The sequence below is a fragment of the Bombus huntii genome, unplaced genomic scaffold, assembly GCF_024542735.1.
Source record: "Bombus huntii isolate Logan2020A unplaced genomic scaffold, iyBomHunt1.1 ctg00000059.1, whole genome shotgun sequence".
Lineage (NCBI taxonomy): Eukaryota > Metazoa > Arthropoda > Insecta > Hymenoptera > Apidae > Bombus > Bombus huntii.
The window spans coordinates 525,011-544,386 of record NW_026099320.1 but is presented as its reverse complement, the minus strand read 5'-3'; the positions used below and the strand labels follow the sequence as shown (position 1 = coordinate 544,386).

General features: G+C 37.4%; 1 pseudogene; it reads right to left on the bottom strand.

The window, feature by feature from the left end:
* Nucleotides 1–6,766: 6,766 nt before the first annotated feature.
* On the bottom strand, nucleotides 6,767–6,884 carry LOC126875907 (5S ribosomal RNA; annotated as a pseudogene).
* Nucleotides 6,885–19,376: the final 12,492 nt, after the last annotated feature.

Sequence of the window (19,376 nt, the reverse complement as noted above, 5' to 3'; positions counted from 1 at the left end):
TATTTACATATTGCACGAAATATATTTTATTATTCATTTAAATTATTTCAAGTTTAATCAATTGGAGTTTCAATTTTATTTTTATCAATAGCAACAGCATTTCTTGGATATGTATTACCATGAGGTCAAATATCTTTTTGAGGAGCAATAGTTATTACTAATTTAATTTCAGCTATCCCATATATTGGACAATTTACAGTTGAATGAATCTGAGGTGGATTTTCAATTAATAATGATACATTAAACCGATTTTATTCATTTCATTTTATTTTACCATTTATTATTTTAATAATAGTATTTATACATTTAATTATCCTTCATGTTACAGGATCATCAAACCCAATACACTCAAAATTAAATATTTATAAAATTAATTTTCATCCATATTTTTCAATTAAAGATTTAATTACAATCATTTTAACATTTATTTTATTTATATTAATTAACTTACAAATACATTACATCTTAGGTGATCCAGATAATTTTAAAATAGCAAATCCAATAATTACACCAATTCATATTAAACCTGAATGATATTTTTTATTTGCATATTCAATTCTACGAACAATTCCAAATAAACTAGGAGGAGTAATTATACTTTTTATATCAATTTTTATTTTATATTTAATTCCATTAATTAATTTAAATAATTTAAAAAATAATAAATTTTATTTTATAAATAAAATTTTTTATTGATGATTTATTAATATTTTTATTATACTTACTTGGTTAGGAAAACAAATATTTGAATACCCATATACTAATTTAAATATATTACTTACATCATTATATTTTATATATTTAATTTTCTCATTTTTTATAAATAATATTTGAGATACATAGAGAAAATTAATTTTAACTTATTAACTACGAAAATAGGAATGGGGAAGTATGAAAGAAAGTAGGAAACTAAGAAGTATGTTTTCATGCGGTCATAAAATTTCCTCGGGTATAAAGCCAGGTATAATTCCTTAGGAAATTTTGAAAACATTTGGGGGAGGGGGTGCAAATCCTTGGAGGCGGAGCAAAAGACACTTTTGCAATGTCCGTCTGTTGCGATTCTGTCCTGCTTCTGTCGTCCTGTTTCTTAAAAACTCTATAATTTTCACTGCTTTAATACTTTTCTTGAACTATCAATATTATATAGCAGTGTACTATATCCAATTAATAATAATAGTAGGATACATTGAATTAATAATAAATTTAAATCAAGAATCTCAATATTAATATCAGCAATTTTTTTAGGATTTTATTTTAATTTTATACAAATTTTTGAATATTATAATTCATTTTTCTGTATTAATGATAGAATTTTTGGATCTATTTTTTTTTATCTACCGGATTTCATGGTATTCACGTTCTTATTGGAACATTATTTCTATTATATTCTTTAATCCGAATAATAAAAAATCATTTTTCAATAATTCATCGTATTAATTTTGAATTTGCTATTTGATGTTGACATTTTGTTGATCTAATTTGATTATTCATTTATATATTTTATTACATCATCATAAATTAAATTAAATTTTAAATATATAGTATAATAAAATTACATTTAATTTCCAATTAAAAAATTTAATATTAAATTAATATACTTAATTAATATAATTTATTATTTATTAATTTTTATAATTTTAATAATTATTTTTTATTAAATAAATTTTTATCAATATACAAAAAATTTAATATACAACAAAATTTACCTTATGAATGTGGATTTAATCCAATTACAAAAATAAATATTCCATTTTCATTACCATTTTATTTAATTTCATTAACATTTCTAATTTTTGATGTAGAAATTGTTTTACTAATCCCTTTAATTTCATATATTAAAACATTAAATTTTCTATATTTATTTATTTTAATAATTTTTTTATTTTTTATGCTAATTTTTTCTTTATTAATAGAATGATCATGTAATTATTTAAATTGAATGTTTTAATTATATAAGGATTTATAAAAATAAATCAATCTTTAAGTCGAAATTAAAAGTAAATTTTACTTCTCATATAAATTAAATTTATAAATTAAATAAAATAAATTTTAAATTGAAGCCAAATTAGAGGCATTTTATTGTTAATAAAATAATTGAATTTAACATACCAATTTATTAATACATATATATGTCGGGTTTTCATTAGAATTAGGGTTAGGGGCGTGAAACGAATCTTCGTTTGGGTTACACGTTGTCGTTATGCAATAGAGAAGACATTGACTAGTGCAAATACGATTATTATAGAACCGGACAAGTAACCGTGGTAGTTAGATACTCGAGAAACTAATGACAATGATCCTAGGTTCAATAACGAATCCGCGGTCGACGGGATGATAGATGAACGTACTCACAAAATCTAAGTCGGACGCGTGATATTCACTGGTCGTAAAGGGTTACTCCTTTCATCAGTGAGATCGCGAACGAGAATGCCTTTCCGTCCCAACGATGCCACGGAGGAAAAATTATGATGGGGTGTGTCTAAGGATACGAGATCATCGGATTCGTCGAGAAAAGCCTTCGTTCAGAAAGTAAGGGAAATTGGCGTTGCTGCTAATTGGTCAATCTCCATATCGGTGGTTAGAAAAAGATGCTAGCCGCCCTCGAGGGAAAGTTGCTAGTGGGAGACGCCGCTCGTTGAAAAATATGTCTCCCCTATCTTCCCGTAGTTGGGACAAAGACTGTTTGTCTGTTTGAAGGACTTTAGTTAACTAAACCTTAAGATTTATAACGGGCCCTCGAGCTAGCTGAACATGTACTGCGGAGACGCATCGACATCTGGCAATCATCTTACTCGAAGAATAGGGTCTGCGTGTGGCGAGCTACGGGACAGAGACCGTTGGAATGTTTACTGTCGAGTGTTACAACTATTTCCTTTTTAAAGAGAGCTATAGAATTATTCCATGCCTTTGTTAGACAAAGCGTTCATCCCGTGACCGCGGCTACGTTCGGCTATTGACTGTCGCCTCGGGCCCAAGCTCATTATCACAGCTCTCGAACAATTACAATCGGATTGAATAACTACAATTGTTCAATTACAGCTATAGTAGACTCTAGGTTACAATGTTGCGGGATTATCCAAAATTTCAAAGGCTCCGGTGTTCTTTCATCTCCGACATATAAATAAGCGTAGCGACATAGAAGAGAGAGAGATAATTCCTTAGTTCAGAGTTCCTCAGTTCCCCAGTTCTTGTTAGTCTTGTTAATCGACGTGTTTGCATTTGTCAATTTGTAAATTATTGCAAATCTATCAAATTAAAATCTTGTAATTAATAAGAGTGAAAACGTATTGCGAACGATTCGAGTAACTTCGAGTATTTGAAATTTCAACGACAATTTCCAATTAGAATATGAATAAACATTTTTTGTGAAGAATATTTGTCTAATAATATAATAGGATTAAGCGAACATTTATTTTCACCAACTTTAATCCTCTCCCGTGCCAGTACTCCTGCGCATAGCAGATCACCCGAAACGTGGAGTTTAATTGTCAATCGCATTAAATAACAGACAACACTACAATTTAATCTGAATTCAAAAATTAACGGCAACACAACCAAAACGAACCAAACAAAAACGTAACAATATTGATTTCTGATCCGGAGTCTAATAGTAAATTTGTCTTAGTTTTTAAATCTGGGGAGACTATTCTAGCGGTGGGAGTACTTGGAGTTTCGTTCATTTTTATTGAAACAATCCGGAGAGTCCAAAGCTGAGTCCGATCCTTGGTGATTTTCTTTTGTCAATTCTTCTCGTATTTTCTTCTCTTTTTGATCCAGCAGGAAGGTTTTCCCACAGTATTTGGTGGTGGTTCCGTTGGTTTTACAGCCGGCTTTACATTCGCTCTGGTTTTTGTTGTAGATCGTGTAGTTGATTTTACGGGGATCGCTGCTCGTGTTTGTTTTACTGGCGTAGGTGCCGGCTTTCTTGCTACTGCCTGTACTCTCGGGCGATTCGGAATATCGTTCCTTCGTGGCTCGCCCCATTCTCCCGAAGGACGTGCCCGGTTTCCCGATTGTTCCGATGCATAGGGTACGATTATCCTAGCGTCTACTCTGGCTTTGAATGTATAACAATCTTTTATCAAATGCCCAGGTTTTTTTGCAATAATTGCATGTTAGCGCATTTTGTCTCGGAGCGTTTGGGCCATTTTGCGGCGGCGATATAGGTCTTCGATCCTGGCGGTTGTTTCCGATGTTTTTACTATTGCTCGGGGGACGAACGTTGTTACGATTGTAATTGTTCGGAGGTGTCGGACGTTGGTATTGCGTTCTGTCGTTTGCTCGTTTTAATTCTCGCGTTGCTTTAACAGCTTGGCGATACGAGTTCTTCAAAGAATGGTATCCCGCTATTTTTACTCGCAAATATACCTCGTTTGGGAGTCCCTTAACGAAGGCCTCCCTTGTGTCCCAATCTATTGTGTCTTGAACATCCTGAGATATAATACCGTAATCACATCTTTCTCCGTCCATTATTGCTAACCTAAGGTTTCTGACGCGATCTATATAGTCTAGTATGTCTTCCCCCGGTCGTTCCAATATTGTTCCTAATTCTCCCTTATATTCGTTAAGGGATTTCCCTGGGCCGAACATATCCTTTAATTTGTTCCCGAAATCGTCCAAACTGTTTAGCTGACTGTCCTCTACGGCGAGGTACCCGTACCCGCGAAGCTTATTCATTAATAATTTTACCAATTGAGGCTCCTGATGCCGCGGAATCATGTTTCGTGCGCGCTCGTATGCTCTTAAAAATTGAAATACTGAGGGTCGATGTCTGTCGAATATTGGTACTGACTCGATCGCGTCTTTTAACTTAATTGGTTGGGGGCTACCGTCTGTCGGTATTGTCACCTGAGGAATTATCGGCAGTGATACGGGTGTCTCGATTTCCTTTTTTGTTTTGAGTGAACGCATGTCGTCTTGTAATTCATTGGTTTTTGTACTCATGTCGGCTCATTACTCGAAAATTTGCATCACATGCTCTTAGTTTTTCTGACAATGTCAAGAGCATGTCTTCGTTCAATGATTCTAATGGAGTTGCCATATTCTCTATTATATTTTGTCAATAACCGTAAGAACTTTAATCCTCTGTGGAGCGCATCCCACCGCTGCCACGAAAAAAATATTTTAATTGTTATTGTTACGTTTTCAATTGAGTTGTTGTTTTAGTTTTTCTTTTTTTTTTTATTCTTACTTTCTTGGGCCCGTTACTATAGTAATTTACAATTATATGTATATGTATGTATGTATATGTATGTATATGTATAAATATGTATATGTATATGTATTTATCCGTGTAAGTTGTCGATAATGATATTGTAGTCATCTAGGGGGACAACGGGGCAAGTTATCTTTCCAAAAGCCAGAAAACTTTTTTCGGTTTCGGTAAGATCCATGTAAGCGTTTATACACTCAGTACTGGATGTCGCGGGTTGTATCTGTGACATATCTATATCGCACATTCGGCAATGCTTTGCTGTAGTTCGCTCCGGTACTCCACACAGCAAGTGTGTTGGCGTATCTTCGTGTAATTCTTGATCCTCCGGATCCAATCAGTCTTGACAAATAAAAACATATTGGAACTAGTAAGCAGAGCGGATTAGATGGACGCAACAACTGAATAACAATTCCTCGTAAGCATCCGGGTAGTCCGTAGGTAAGATTCTATCCGGAAGGTATAACAATTGGTTCTTCTGATTGTTAAATTCAACGCCCATTCTGTGTAACAGAACAAAGATATTTTATTATTAACATGTCTCGCTTTATTATGAAGTTTTTGTTGATTCATTTTGTCAGTGCGTCACAATGGGATTTTCCTTTCGGGGTATTGCCTTTATCTTTCAGTGTTTCATATATTCCTTCTAATTCGTCAATCATGGACGGGTTGATAGCTGATTACGATCCAGTTTTCCTTTCTCGTGACTGTTCGTTAACAGATTTTAACATTTTTGCTACTGTGTATTGTATTAATTGTCATTTATTATTTCTTCTTAATCCGTTCACCATGAGTAGTTAAGGGTTTAATAATTTATTATAAGGTTTTAATCCATGGTTTGTTTCTCGTGGCTGGTTACAACCCCTCTTCTTCTTGCGCTGAAATACTACTTGCAGTGAATAAAAAATGAACGAAAAAGGATAAACTAAATAAAAGAAAACAAAACAAGATATGCACTGGAACAGTCCGCATGGGAACCTCTGACGAAGATACCTCCGTATGCATCATTAAACGTTAATATTGAAATGACCAAAACCTATGTTCATAACAGTAAATCAAATCAAACACCGGAGGCAACAATCACATGGAAATAGTAATCAAAATCTACGTAATGATAATATACCAAATCAACAATCAAGATGCACAACCCGTCATCCGGAAGCCGACGCTACTCACCGCGTGTCAATGCAAGGGAGAAAGACAACAAACAAAACATATCTTATTAAATAAAATATAAGAATATAGACAAAATCACTCCAATAAAATAACACCCGCTGGGAACACATTTAGGCATATATACACACATGAATAAATAAGGCACTGTTACCAAGTAAAGTCAAAATCTACACACGGAGCATCAGGATACATTTCACGAAACCTATCTAAACACCATGAGAGTACTTCAGGACAAGTACCCCCCCCCCCCTTGATCTGAGGAATGGTGGCGTAGGAAAGCCTCCAACACTTGATCAGGAATCTCCTCTGAGAAACGAACCTTCGCGCTGGCATCCGTATCAACCACCGCATGGGGGGCGCGGCGGGCCCAGCGCGCTCTGCCAACGCCACACGGAATCCCAGGCGATCACCCATCCAAGTACTATCCGTGCCCGGCGCTGCTTAACTTTCGTGATCTAACGGGAACGAGTGCACTCAGCGCGGCCAGGGCATTGCCTACTTTCACTTGAACTGGAATGCATTTAACTATGTGTACTGCTTCTCCTGCGACCAAAGCCATGTGTCCTGGAGTTTTGGTTATTGCATACGCAAATTCATCAGGTAATATAGTTGCTAGACTGAATGCATTCTCTATTATTTTCTTTTCCGAGATGCATCTTAGTGTCAATATATCCTGATAGAGTGCCGTTATTTGTCTTCTGACAGTTTTTCTACGTAAATGAATTTTGAGTTAACGTATGCGAATATATCCAAATTTTTGATTGCTGTTTTACGTTTGGGTATAAATGTATTTCCTTTAGTCGTTTTTAGGAAAAAGAGCTTGGGGTGTTCTGTGGATAACAGGGTGTATCCGCACAAAGGCTGTTCTCCAGTCTTGGTTAGCACAAAGGTTATTTCTTGAGTCGTAAAGGCAAAACCCGGTAGCGTCGGGTTGCTATTGGTTTTTATTTCTTGAATTTTTGTGGCGATTCCTTCGTACAAGACGTCATATTGCTCGAACTTACATAGGAATAGTGGATGTGGCTGCCAATAGGTGTATCCATCTTCTGAATCCAAACAAGTTCCTTTATTAATAGCGCATTCATTGAACTATTCATTAGACTTATTCATTAGACTAGCACTATTCATTAAACTTATTTAACGAATAGTAAGTTTAATGAATAGTATGATTTACGAATAATAAGTTTAATGAATGCTATTAACAACGTTTTTGTGTTTAAACGAATCCACGGTCAACGGAATAACTCTTTACTAAGCGTAGACTAATCTTAGACGCAAAAATACGATTGTTGAAAATGCTCGATGTGTTACTCTCCAAGACAATCGCACGAATGCCAGCCTCGTGGAGATTTTTCTCGCTGTACGATTGCATTTGCTTTCTATACTAGTTTGGAAGCATCGAGAAAGTTCCAAACACCGTTGCTAGGCAGTTTCTACCTCGAGTTTGATTATTAACACAATGTATGTCCCATTATATCGGGACCTCTGAGGCAACATCACACGTGGCTAGGCCCGCTCCCGAGGCCGCATGCCGCCACTACCACATTTCTCGGAAAACCCATACAACCACTCCAGACCTCCGTTAGGCAAAACGTCCATCCCGTGACCGTGGCTACGTTCGGCGACCAATTGTCACCTCGAACCCAATCTCGCTATCACAAATCTTGAACAATTACAGCTAGGATAAAATCTAGGCTAGAGTAGAGGATGTTCCCAAAATTTCCAAGAAAAGGCTTCGGCTTTCCTTTCATCTTCGATATATATAAAAAAAGATAGGCGAATGAACAATACTTTATTCAAAAGGCAAAGTTACACTTCAATAGCAAAATACAGACTGACTTACTTACTAAAGAACTGGGATCTTTGCCTCCTCACTATGATTCATATATCTCACGGGTGGGAGTTCGGTTACTGTCTATTCTCACCGCTATCGCATGATCAGGTGACTTCGTATAAGTTGATGGAAATTTTATTGTATAAATCCAACAGAGTGTCGGTTCAAAGTGTTACAACAGAATAATGTGTTGAGCGCTAATTTAGGAGGGTTTTTATATGGAGGTTTTAGTCTCTTTGGAGGGGCTGTTTTGTTATTATTTCGATAGCTATGGCATGCAGGATTTTTCGTCTACTTTATTACTGTTTCTGAGCGGGTGGCCTTTCTTGAGCGTGTGACACTTCCACCGGCATGTCGGTTGACGTCCACGGTTCGGCTAGCGAAAAAAGGAATAAATCGTAAAACTAAAGGATCGTTCAAAATTGACACTTTATACGTTCGTTCAAGTTTGTATAACGAGATTGCGATATTAATTACACTATGTTACGTAGATATTAGTCTATATTCACTATTTACTGAAACTGTAGTAAGACTGACTAAACTTCGATTTTGATGTTTTTTGCGTATGTCGTGCAAATCTATATTTTGAAAAATCTTTTCCTATCCATACAAGGAATGAACTTGCTTAATTTCCGAGATATTCGCGAAAAACTGCCGGTATCGCTTGAATGAATTCTGCCTATAGTTGTGCGTCCGTGCAACCTATGCGTAGGTTGCTACCGGATACAGTATTTTGTTCATAGTATATGTAGGTATGATAGGGGGAGATTGAAAGATTACGGGAGATTAAAAGATTACGGGAGATTGAAAGATTACGGGAGATTGAAAGATTACGGGAGATTGAAATATTATTTAACTGCCAGGTAAAGAGAGACGTCCGCTTGAACTCGCTGACTAAGCCCTCTTGTCTTCATGTAGGCATTCTCTGCAAACACACACATACATTCCTTTATGCAAAAACTGCCTAGGTCGAGTTCACCGTCAAGCCACAAAAACGCGTGTGCTCGGCAGAAACAGAATAAGCCGATGAACCACCAATCAACGAAATAAACTTGATCATTACAATAGACAATATAGAGGAAATTTATGTCGATTTTTCCCTAACAATAAATAATGTCAATGTTTGCGTACATTTATTGTACAATTATATTATTTATATAAATGTTCTTATGCTGTACAATTACATATATGTCGAGTCAAAGTCCGAATCTGGGCCCGAGTCGTCCTCTTGGCGGAGGCTTGGGACAGGTAAGGATTCCTCACTGAAGCTATTCATTTTTTTACACTGAAGTTATTTTTATTGACACACACAAAAATGTTACAGAGTTGACACAGCTCACAATGATCACACACTCGCGACATCCGTGACGTCGTTCGTGGAAAAATAGGTCTCTCCTGTCTTCCTGTAACTGGGACAAAGACTGTTTATCTGTTGAAGGATTTTAGGTAACTAGATATTAGTGTTTATAACGGTCCTCGGGCTAGCCGATCACGTACTGCGGAGACGCGTCGGCATCTGGTAAACATCCTGCCCGGAGAATAGGATCTGCGTGTGGCGAGCTACGGGACAGAAACCGTTGGAATGTTTACTGCCACGTGCCGCTACAAATCTTTCTTTTAAGGAGAGCTATAGGGTTACCCAATGCCTTTGTTAGACAAAGCGTTCATCCCTTGACCGCGGCTACGTTCGGCGACTAATTGTCGCCTTGAGCCCAAGCTCATCATCACAAATCTCGAACAATTACAATCGGACTGGGTGACTACAATTGTTTAATTACAGCTATGCTAGATTCTAGATTACGGTGTTAAGGAATTTTTCCGAAATACCAAGGGGAAGGCTCCGATGACCTTTCATCTCCGACATATACTTTAGCCTGCCACGTGATTCTAACAACCTCGATTGAATTTATGTGCAAGTGCAAGTGCATTTTACGCAGTTTATCAATAGTTAGCGACTATCTCCACTCGAATAACTCTACCAGTGCTATACAACTCTCAGGGTGCATGCCGTGATCGCCCACTCCTTATAATAATATCAAACAATCCCATTATTTACATCTACAAATTTAAAGCCGTCGCAACAGAATACCCATCCACTAGGTAAACAAAACAAAATAATACACCCGCCAAGCACGAACGCTCTGTAGATTATCATCTGTTCCATTCGTGCTTTATAGACTAAACACTCATTCGTTAGATATTTAATTATTAAATTCAAATTATAAACTGAATTTCAGCCACTGTCTAATAAATACTGCTCGCAAACCATCTATCATTTCTTAAATCAAATATAAGAATTGTTTATTTTATAAATTATGTTGTGTGTCTAAACACAGCCCACTTAAACATTGTATCGACCGCGTGACATTGATTGTCAACAAGTCCTATAAACTAAGATCTTTCAAATTTCTTTTGTTTTTGATAGACACAACCGCTAGCCGATGAGTTATTCCGGTATATTTGGCTTGTTCTTTGTTATTATACAATTACTGCCATTTTTTACGACTGACCTCCTTTCTCGTAGTGACGCGACACTATGCTATATTTAATCAAAACTCATAATTTTAGCGATAAAATACTTCCTATCAATACAATATTATTTAATACAATAATATAAAATTTAAATATCCTGGTTTAGGGCTGTTAAAGGATATAGGTTTGGGTTTATTAATTAATCGATTCACGCAGATTCGATTTTCTCCAATATATTTGATCGCCTCGTACAACACGTCTTAACACACAGAATACACTCGGTCAATTAACACGTGGTCGACTTCTAAGACAAAAGAGCGTCGTTAGAAGTCGTACCAACTTAGCTTGTAGTAACTAGCGATCATGCCAACCTAACATTTTTCAACACTCCCCTTTGATCGTAGTTCCTACAAGCCCCATAACTTTGGTGAAATACTGAGTCTTAACCCTATTTAAGCCTTTGGTAAGGATGTCAGCGTCATTCTCAGGACTAGGTATATACGTATAATCTAATATCCCCTATATATAATACGTATAATCTAATATAAAAGTAACGCACTTGGACGTGCTTAGAACCTTTGACCATGAAATAGCTCCGATATTATCACAGAAGATCTTGCAAGGGCGAGGGCAATATGACAATTGGCCCAACTCCCTTAACAGTAAGGAAATCCACACTGTTTCCCTTGCTGCTTCCTGCATCGTCACGAACTCCGCTTCGCACGTCGATTGAGCTATAATCGGTTGTTTTTTGGATAGTCAGGATATCGCATCACCAGCGAGTATGAACACATACCCGCTCCTGGATTTCCTGTCTACCGTACAACCCGCAAAATCCGAGTCGTAAAACACCTTCAGAGGTTGCCCGGTCCTTTGGTATACTAACTTCAAGTCTTTGGTCTTTAGTAAATATCTGAATACCCGCTTCGCTGCTTTCCAATCGGATACAGTTGATTCGCGCATCTTTGGCTTAGTTTCCCTATTGCACACGCAACATCAGGACGACTTACAGTAGCTACATACATTATGTGCCCCACAGCTTGTTCATATAATTTACTGTCGAGAGGCTCATCACGTTCAATATCAAAACCAGTCTCACATTCTCTAGCTAGCGGTGTCGACACTCCCACCACCCCAACCTCACGAGTAATGTCAAACAGATCCAGCATTTGACCTATCCGTACAGATTGATCGAATACTACAGTGGTGCTGTTTGGCATGCTCAGGCGGATGGATAGAAATTGAGTGTCTACACCTAGCATTCTTACGTCTAATTTGTCCTTAATCCTAGTTTTGAATATTTCAATCCACTCCTTCGTCCCAAACACAAGAATGTCATCCACATACACAGCTACAATCAAATCTTTGGACGCATTCACATACACACATGGATCGCTCACACATGGGTTCAGACTCATACCCTTTAAAATACTATTGATGTGCCTAAACCACATTCTCCCAGCTTGTTTCAGTCCATACAGGCTCTTTTTAAGTTTACACACAAATTGAGTTCTGTCCTTCCCTGGCTTGGGAAATTCTGGTTGCTCCATGTATATATCCTCATCCAGAGAACTGTTGAGATACGCACATTCCACATCGATGTGCTCATAAACCCACCCATTCTCCGCAGATAGAGCAAGCAGAATTCTTAGAGTTCTGCGTTTCACTATTGGACTGAAGGTTTCTGAGTAATCTACTCCAGATCTCTGCCAGAATCCCCGAGCTACCAGTCTAGCCTTATACCTATCAGGGTCTCTCTTTATCACAAGCACCCACTTACAGTCTATAACGTTTTTATTTAAGTGTCTTTGCACAATGTCCCACACATCTTTTTTTTTAGATTGTCTAATTCTTCCCTTATTGCGTCAGACCGCTTTTGAGCAGCTGGTCCCCTCAGGGCTTCGTACACATTCACAGGTACACACATGTTTTGAGTTTTACAAACGGTCGCAGTATGAGCACAATTATCACATGTTTTCGGTTTGTGCCGTCTTGCCGACCTCCTGGGCACAATCGGTACACTCACAGCCTCCACTGGATTATTCTCACTCGTTAAATTATCCATAAAGTAGTCAGTCTCCCCTTCGTCGTTTTCGCCATCACTCTGTGTTTCGACGTCAGTCTGGCCAACTCCCCTTCCAAGTTCAAAGGCTTCTACATCCCATATCCATTCCGAGGACTTATCCTTTATATGGTTCGTTTCCGCCTTAGCGCTCTTGTAGGGGAACGTGTTCTCCTCGAACCTGACATGACAGGATATTATCACCTTCTTGGTCTTCGGCAGGTAAACTCTATAACCTTTGACCTGTTTGTCATATCCTACAAATATTCCCTCATCCACCCTGCTCTCGAATTTTCCTCCGCTTGGACTTTTCAGATACCAGACTCTGCATCCAAGCACACTCAGTCTGTTAATCTCCCCTTGGAGGTCACATCCCTTACCCTTCCATAATTCCAGTGGGATCTTGTCTCCGATAGCAGTGAATGGAAATAGGTTCCTTATGTGACATGCCGTGTTCACAGCCTCCCCGCACAGTTAGTCAGGGAGTCCTGATTGGATGAGTAAACATCTAGACATTTCGACCTATTTGCTCGTTCGGAAACCCCATTTTGTTCAGGGTTTCTAGGAACGGTCTTTCTGTGTAAGATGCCTTTCTCCTTCAGATATTTCTCAAAGTTTTCCCCCGTGTACTCAACCCCGTTATCAGTTTGGAGGGCACTTATTTTGGATTGGTGCAAAGCCTCCACTTCCACCTGGTACTCGTTGAAACATTTGAGTACTTCATTCTTCCTACTGATGATTCTGACGTGCATGAAACGAGAAAAGTCATCAATAAGGGTCTCAAAATAATTACCTCCGCCCAGCCACTTGCATTGAGTTCTGCCACTAATATCGCTGTGAGCAATCTCTAAAGGGCGTTGACACATGTGGTGAGCTGTCCTCGGAAATGGTACTTTGGTCATCTTTCCTTTCACGCAGACTCTGCATGGTTCCTCAGGTTTCCTCGAGTCCTCTTTCACACTACTTACAGGGATTTTCCTCATCGCATTCCCATGTAGATGACCTAATCTCTCATGCCATGATACGATACTTTTGTATGCCTTGGCTTCAATGACCTCAATGTCGTCGTCATCTTTCCCAGGTCTTTCCTGATCATTCTCCACGGAAACGTTTGCTACATGCCTTTCAAATGGTATTGTCTCTAGGTAATACACATTGTCTCCTGCCTTTGAATTGAATATTACATCCCTATCATCATGTGTACCGATGGCCTCATCCCTCGTACATACTGCCAATTGCCTGATTGAGATTAGATTCACATTTAATTCAGGTACCCACAGGACGTTCGACAAGTATAGGTTCCACCCGCCACAGGCCTTAGTCATCTTCACGACGATCGTTCCTTTTCCCTTGACTTCCAGGTACACCTTACCAATCCTGATCTGTCCAGTTGCAGGCACGAAATCCACGAACCGATGCCTGTCCGGAGTCATATGATTTGAGGCCCCCGAGTCAAGGTAGCTGATCCTGTCCCTTTCCATGTGGCTGATAGATGATAGAGTTAGCGTGGAGATAAGTCCCTTGGACTTCGGTTTGTCTTCTGATTCTCTCTCCCTTTTGTCTCCTTGGTTTTGGTCCTCCTTATCTCCCTTTCCCTCTTGGCAGTGGTACGACATATGGCCTCATTTTCCACATTTGTAGCACTTCTTATCCTTTTGGTCTTTTTGCATTGGTTTCGCGCCATCTTTGCTTTGTTGAGGCTTGGACCTCCATTGTTTCCAGGTCGCCATTGCGTTGTTCTTCTCGGATGAATCCATGGCTGCTTCGATCTGTTTTTCTTCAAGTAGAAGATCGGACTTCACGATCCTCATGGTTAGACTCTTATCGATTCTTATTGTTCTAATATACATTGCACAATTTGGATCCGCCACGAGGCCGGCCAAAACGAAACATGCCATCATATGGTCTTCAATTTTTAATCCTACGTTGGAGAGCTTGTCGCATAGGTCGTATATCCTTCCGCAGTATGTGGAGATATCCATGTTGGGGGTCTTCTCTATAGTTCCCAGTTCCCGTATGCATAAAACAGTGTCCATCGACGTAGACCTCCGGTGGACGTCCTCTAGCACCTTCCAGGAATCCCTTGCTGTTTTCAAAGTCCTAATTTCCCCAAGATATTCGGGGCGAATATGCCGGGAAGGTACGCACGTGCCATGTTGTCCATCCTCATGCACTCTGGGTTCAACCTTTCTGCTGCCGTAAATCCTGGCTCTATTGCTTTCCAGCAACCCAGGAAAATTAACGAGGCTTCCGTCATTGTCTTCTAATATTCGTAATTCCCCTTTCTTAGGGCCGGCTTCATATCGCTGTCCACATCACCTATTCTCTCCTGGTCGACCATGGCGTGGTCTCTTCTTGGATTATCTCAGAAAACACAAAAACTCAAAAGTAATGCCTTTTATTACCGCAGTTTACTGCCCTGGGCCCATAACCTGTTAAAGGATATAGGTTTGGGTTTATTAATTAATCGATTCACGCAGATTCGACTTTCTCCAATATATTTTGTAATAATATATCGCCTCGTAAGACACGTCTTAACACACAGAATACACTCGGTCAATTAACACGTGGTCGATTTCTAAGAGAAAAGAGCGTCGTTAGAAGTCGTACCAACTTAGCTTGTAGTAACTAGCGATCATGCCAACCTAACATTTCTCTACAAGGACGACATATCCAGTGAATTAACGGCGCCTGAACAATTGCATCTCCTTAAAATTAACGGGTAAATCTATAACATAAGTAACAAAATTATTATCTAATTTCAATCTAGTACCCAAAAACTGTTCAACATAAATTCACTATGCTCAAAGTGCATTCCCTTACAAATGATATCGATGTTTATGATATTTATTTGCTATATTATTGTTGATATTATTTGTTATAGGGCCAGACCACCGACCTGGGCCAGGACTATCCTGATTCGCCTTCAACATGGCCACAACCAACATAATATTAACTACGATAAAAAACCAAAATTAATAATTTGACTCTAACTATCGCCGCTATAATACGACTGGCCTGTATACATATTAAATAATTTATAATAAATAACTTGTTTATAAATACACCTTGTCATATTTATCTACACTATCCTTTATCTTACGACCTACACCCACCTTGACCTACACATTATCGGTATTCCTTTATATTGTTCACAAACCGTTATAGCGCAATATTTCCAAATTCTATCATGTTTAATTCGGAAATATTATAATGGAACTTTCGGGCAGCCGACTATATCAGCCCAACTGTCTCGGGGTTCAAAGTAATTTCCTGTGCTCCCAGGTTTTTTCTTGTAACGCGGCTTGGCAAGTAGATAGTTGTCACTGTACGACACTATATAAAATAAATTAGAACCTACTCTAATGTAGCTACAGCTACAAACTCACATCGAAATACTCGAGGAGCGGCCAAATAGATAGAAATAAACTGAAAATACGGGTAAATGCAACCTCACTATATTCACATTAAGGAAAGGTACCACATCTCTTATTATTCTCAACCACCACATCATACAGCAAATCAAAACAGTTAGATAATCAAGTCTTTGCCCGGACCATCTACATCCAGACAAATTTGTTTGGAAACAACACATAAATAAAGAAATCGAGCAAATCAGACTCAAAAGGAAGAAAATGTACTGACTCATTGTAGACATTCTACCAGTGAACAATTACCAAAAAATAAACTATCGCTACATAAAACAAGTTTACTATGAATGTTCGTAAAAACCAGAAATTCGTTCGAAGAATAGAAAAGCACTGATCTGGTATATGGTCAGTTATGACCATAGAATAGGTGCTAATGGGTCGATGTAGATTAGCGGTGAATTCGCATATAGTACAGATATACACATTTATATTATACAGAGTGTTTTTTCAAATTATTCTTTCGGATAACCATTCCGATGAAAACAGTTCTTCTTGTACAAAAGCAACAAAGCTTTTTCGTAAGGTGAAAATGCGTCGTTCAAAAGACAATTTTTTTCAAACGATGAAATTAAATGCAAATTTATCTTCATGCTTCATGGTGAATTTCACATTGTTAGATTTGTAACCAATCAGGCCAAAGAAAATGCTGATGCTCTGATTGTAAACACAGTCAATCGATTTTCTAATGAAAATAAATCCGTTATCATTGTCGAATAAGATATTAATTTGTTAATGTCATTATGACGATCGATCAGTTCGTCGAAAACGACAGGACCGAGGAAAAACTGAAGCAAGAAAGAGAAAAGGATAATCCGAACTTATTTAGTGATTAAGCTCAATTAAGCGGTTCAATGTAACAGAATCCTTTATTTTGTTCTTTATTTTTCAAAATACTTCTAATTTCACAAATAAATTTGAAAGACGTATAAAATAATTATATTTAAAATAATATAAATTGATAGTCTCGTGATTATCGCATTCTCAATTTAGTTTTCGATATATTTATCCGCGAATCGACGAACTTTAGTGCAAATAAAATTATTATCATGTAACTACTGTGGGGGAAAGGGGCCGCACCTTCGACAAGCTTGAGAAGTGTTTATCCAGCGAATACCACACGCATGTAAATACACCGTAAATAAGCCGCAATAATTACAAAAGATGAGGTTAGAAAGGAGTTAAGAGTGAAAAATTTGAGTGCACTCGTAGGTTACACGCGAAATGATTAGCATAAAATAATAATTGTTCTATTTCGAAAAATAATATCAATTATCAATTCGTTCAGTATTTGTATAATTAACTTGTTTTTATTTCAAGCAAGCTATTAAAAAGACTAACCCTAACGCAATACATTGATGACATTTACATTTAATTGGTTTACAATAGACATTTCTTACAACCTATACAGTTATGCACGGGACATTGAGTTAGCCCAATTCTCGTTTATATATACTATAAACAGAAGATAAGAGATAGATTTGTAGTGGACTTGGGCAACCAATACTGACCCATACGCTGCCTCAGCACACAACTATAGGCTGACTACACTATAGTACTATCGACAGTTATTTGCGAATATCTCGGATACTAATATATTCAATATAATAATATATTCGGATAATATATTCAAAACCCATCGAAATCGAAGAGGAAGTAATTTTTTTCCACAAGTCCACTCATTATCATATGTTTATCGATGGTTTAATTCAGTACCTATATATATTCCTCTATACATATGATAATAATAAATCTCTGAGATAGAAATACTCGTAGAGTTGCAAGCATTATAGATGTCCGACGTCCAATTAAAAAAAGTTTCACGCATCTCAATAAAAAATCAATAGATAACAACGTACTGCTCCCAATCTACATAGTCCAAGTATTCTCTCATAGCAATATTAGTAACTTACCAAAAATTAGCCGTCTGAATTACTTTAGGGTAAAATGGGGAAAAACCAGAAAAAATTACATGACGCAATGCCACAAATGCCAACTGTTATGTCATATCTCACAAAACTGTAACCTTAATTATCGGTGCGTAAAATATATTGAGTCGCATTGACCAGGCAAGTGCAAAATAAAAAAAGAAGACGCGGAAACAAAGACAAAATCAAACCTGCGACCCCTCCTATCCAACATAAGCTAAGTATTCGAAATAGTCATAAACAACCCCCTAGTCTCCTTCCGCACAAAAAACAACGTAATCCAACACAATCAAATCGGCTTCCGACACAAACATTCCACACTGTACGCAATAAATAAACTAACGTCAGACATCTGGTGGGCTCCCAATGCAAAGCAACGAGTAGCCGCCTGCCTTGAAAAAGCATTCGATATAGTAAAAATTTTCGGCCTTATATACAAAATATGTATTTCTTTGGGCAATAAACGTTATAATTAAAATTAAAAAAGCACTCGTTTTCGTTTGATCACGAAAGTTAAGCAACGCTAGGCACGAATGGTACTTAGATGGTTCACCGTTTGGGAACTCCGTGTGGTATTGGTTTGTTCATTTTTACAATTTTTCTTTTGCTTTCCTTAATAATCTATTTTTAATAATCTATAATATAAGCATCGAAAAAAAAATATTTTAGTACTACGCGACTATTGCCATACATTGTATCATTCTCATTTTTACATACATCTGTTTTTTTAATATTCTTTTTTTCTTGAATATTAAGAGCAATTAACAAAACTACTTACTTCAGCCAACTCTCATACCACGTTGAGTGCACTCGTTCTCGTCCGATCTCACATCATCGTCATTAGCATCTCGAGTATCTAATTACTACGGCTACTTGTCAAATTCTGTAATAATCATATTTGCACTAGTAAATATCTTCTCTATTACATAACAACAATGATTAATCCAAATGAAGATTCGTTACACTCACCTAACCCTAATCATAATGTGAACCCGACATATATATGCTCGAAATAATATATATATTAAATATAGATACAAGCATGCAAATAAATTAAAATAAACGTTCCAGCAAGTGTTTTAAGGAGACTGTGATTTGCCAAAGTTGATCTATCTTCGAATAAAAGGAGTTAGCATGATTTAGCTCACGATTAAAGCAATATGTGTTGACCGGTGTAGAATAAATTGTTGGTTCTAAGACATCTTAAAGGGACATTAAGAGAAAATTGCTGGTTGACATTAGAAGAAGAAATAATACCGTCTAC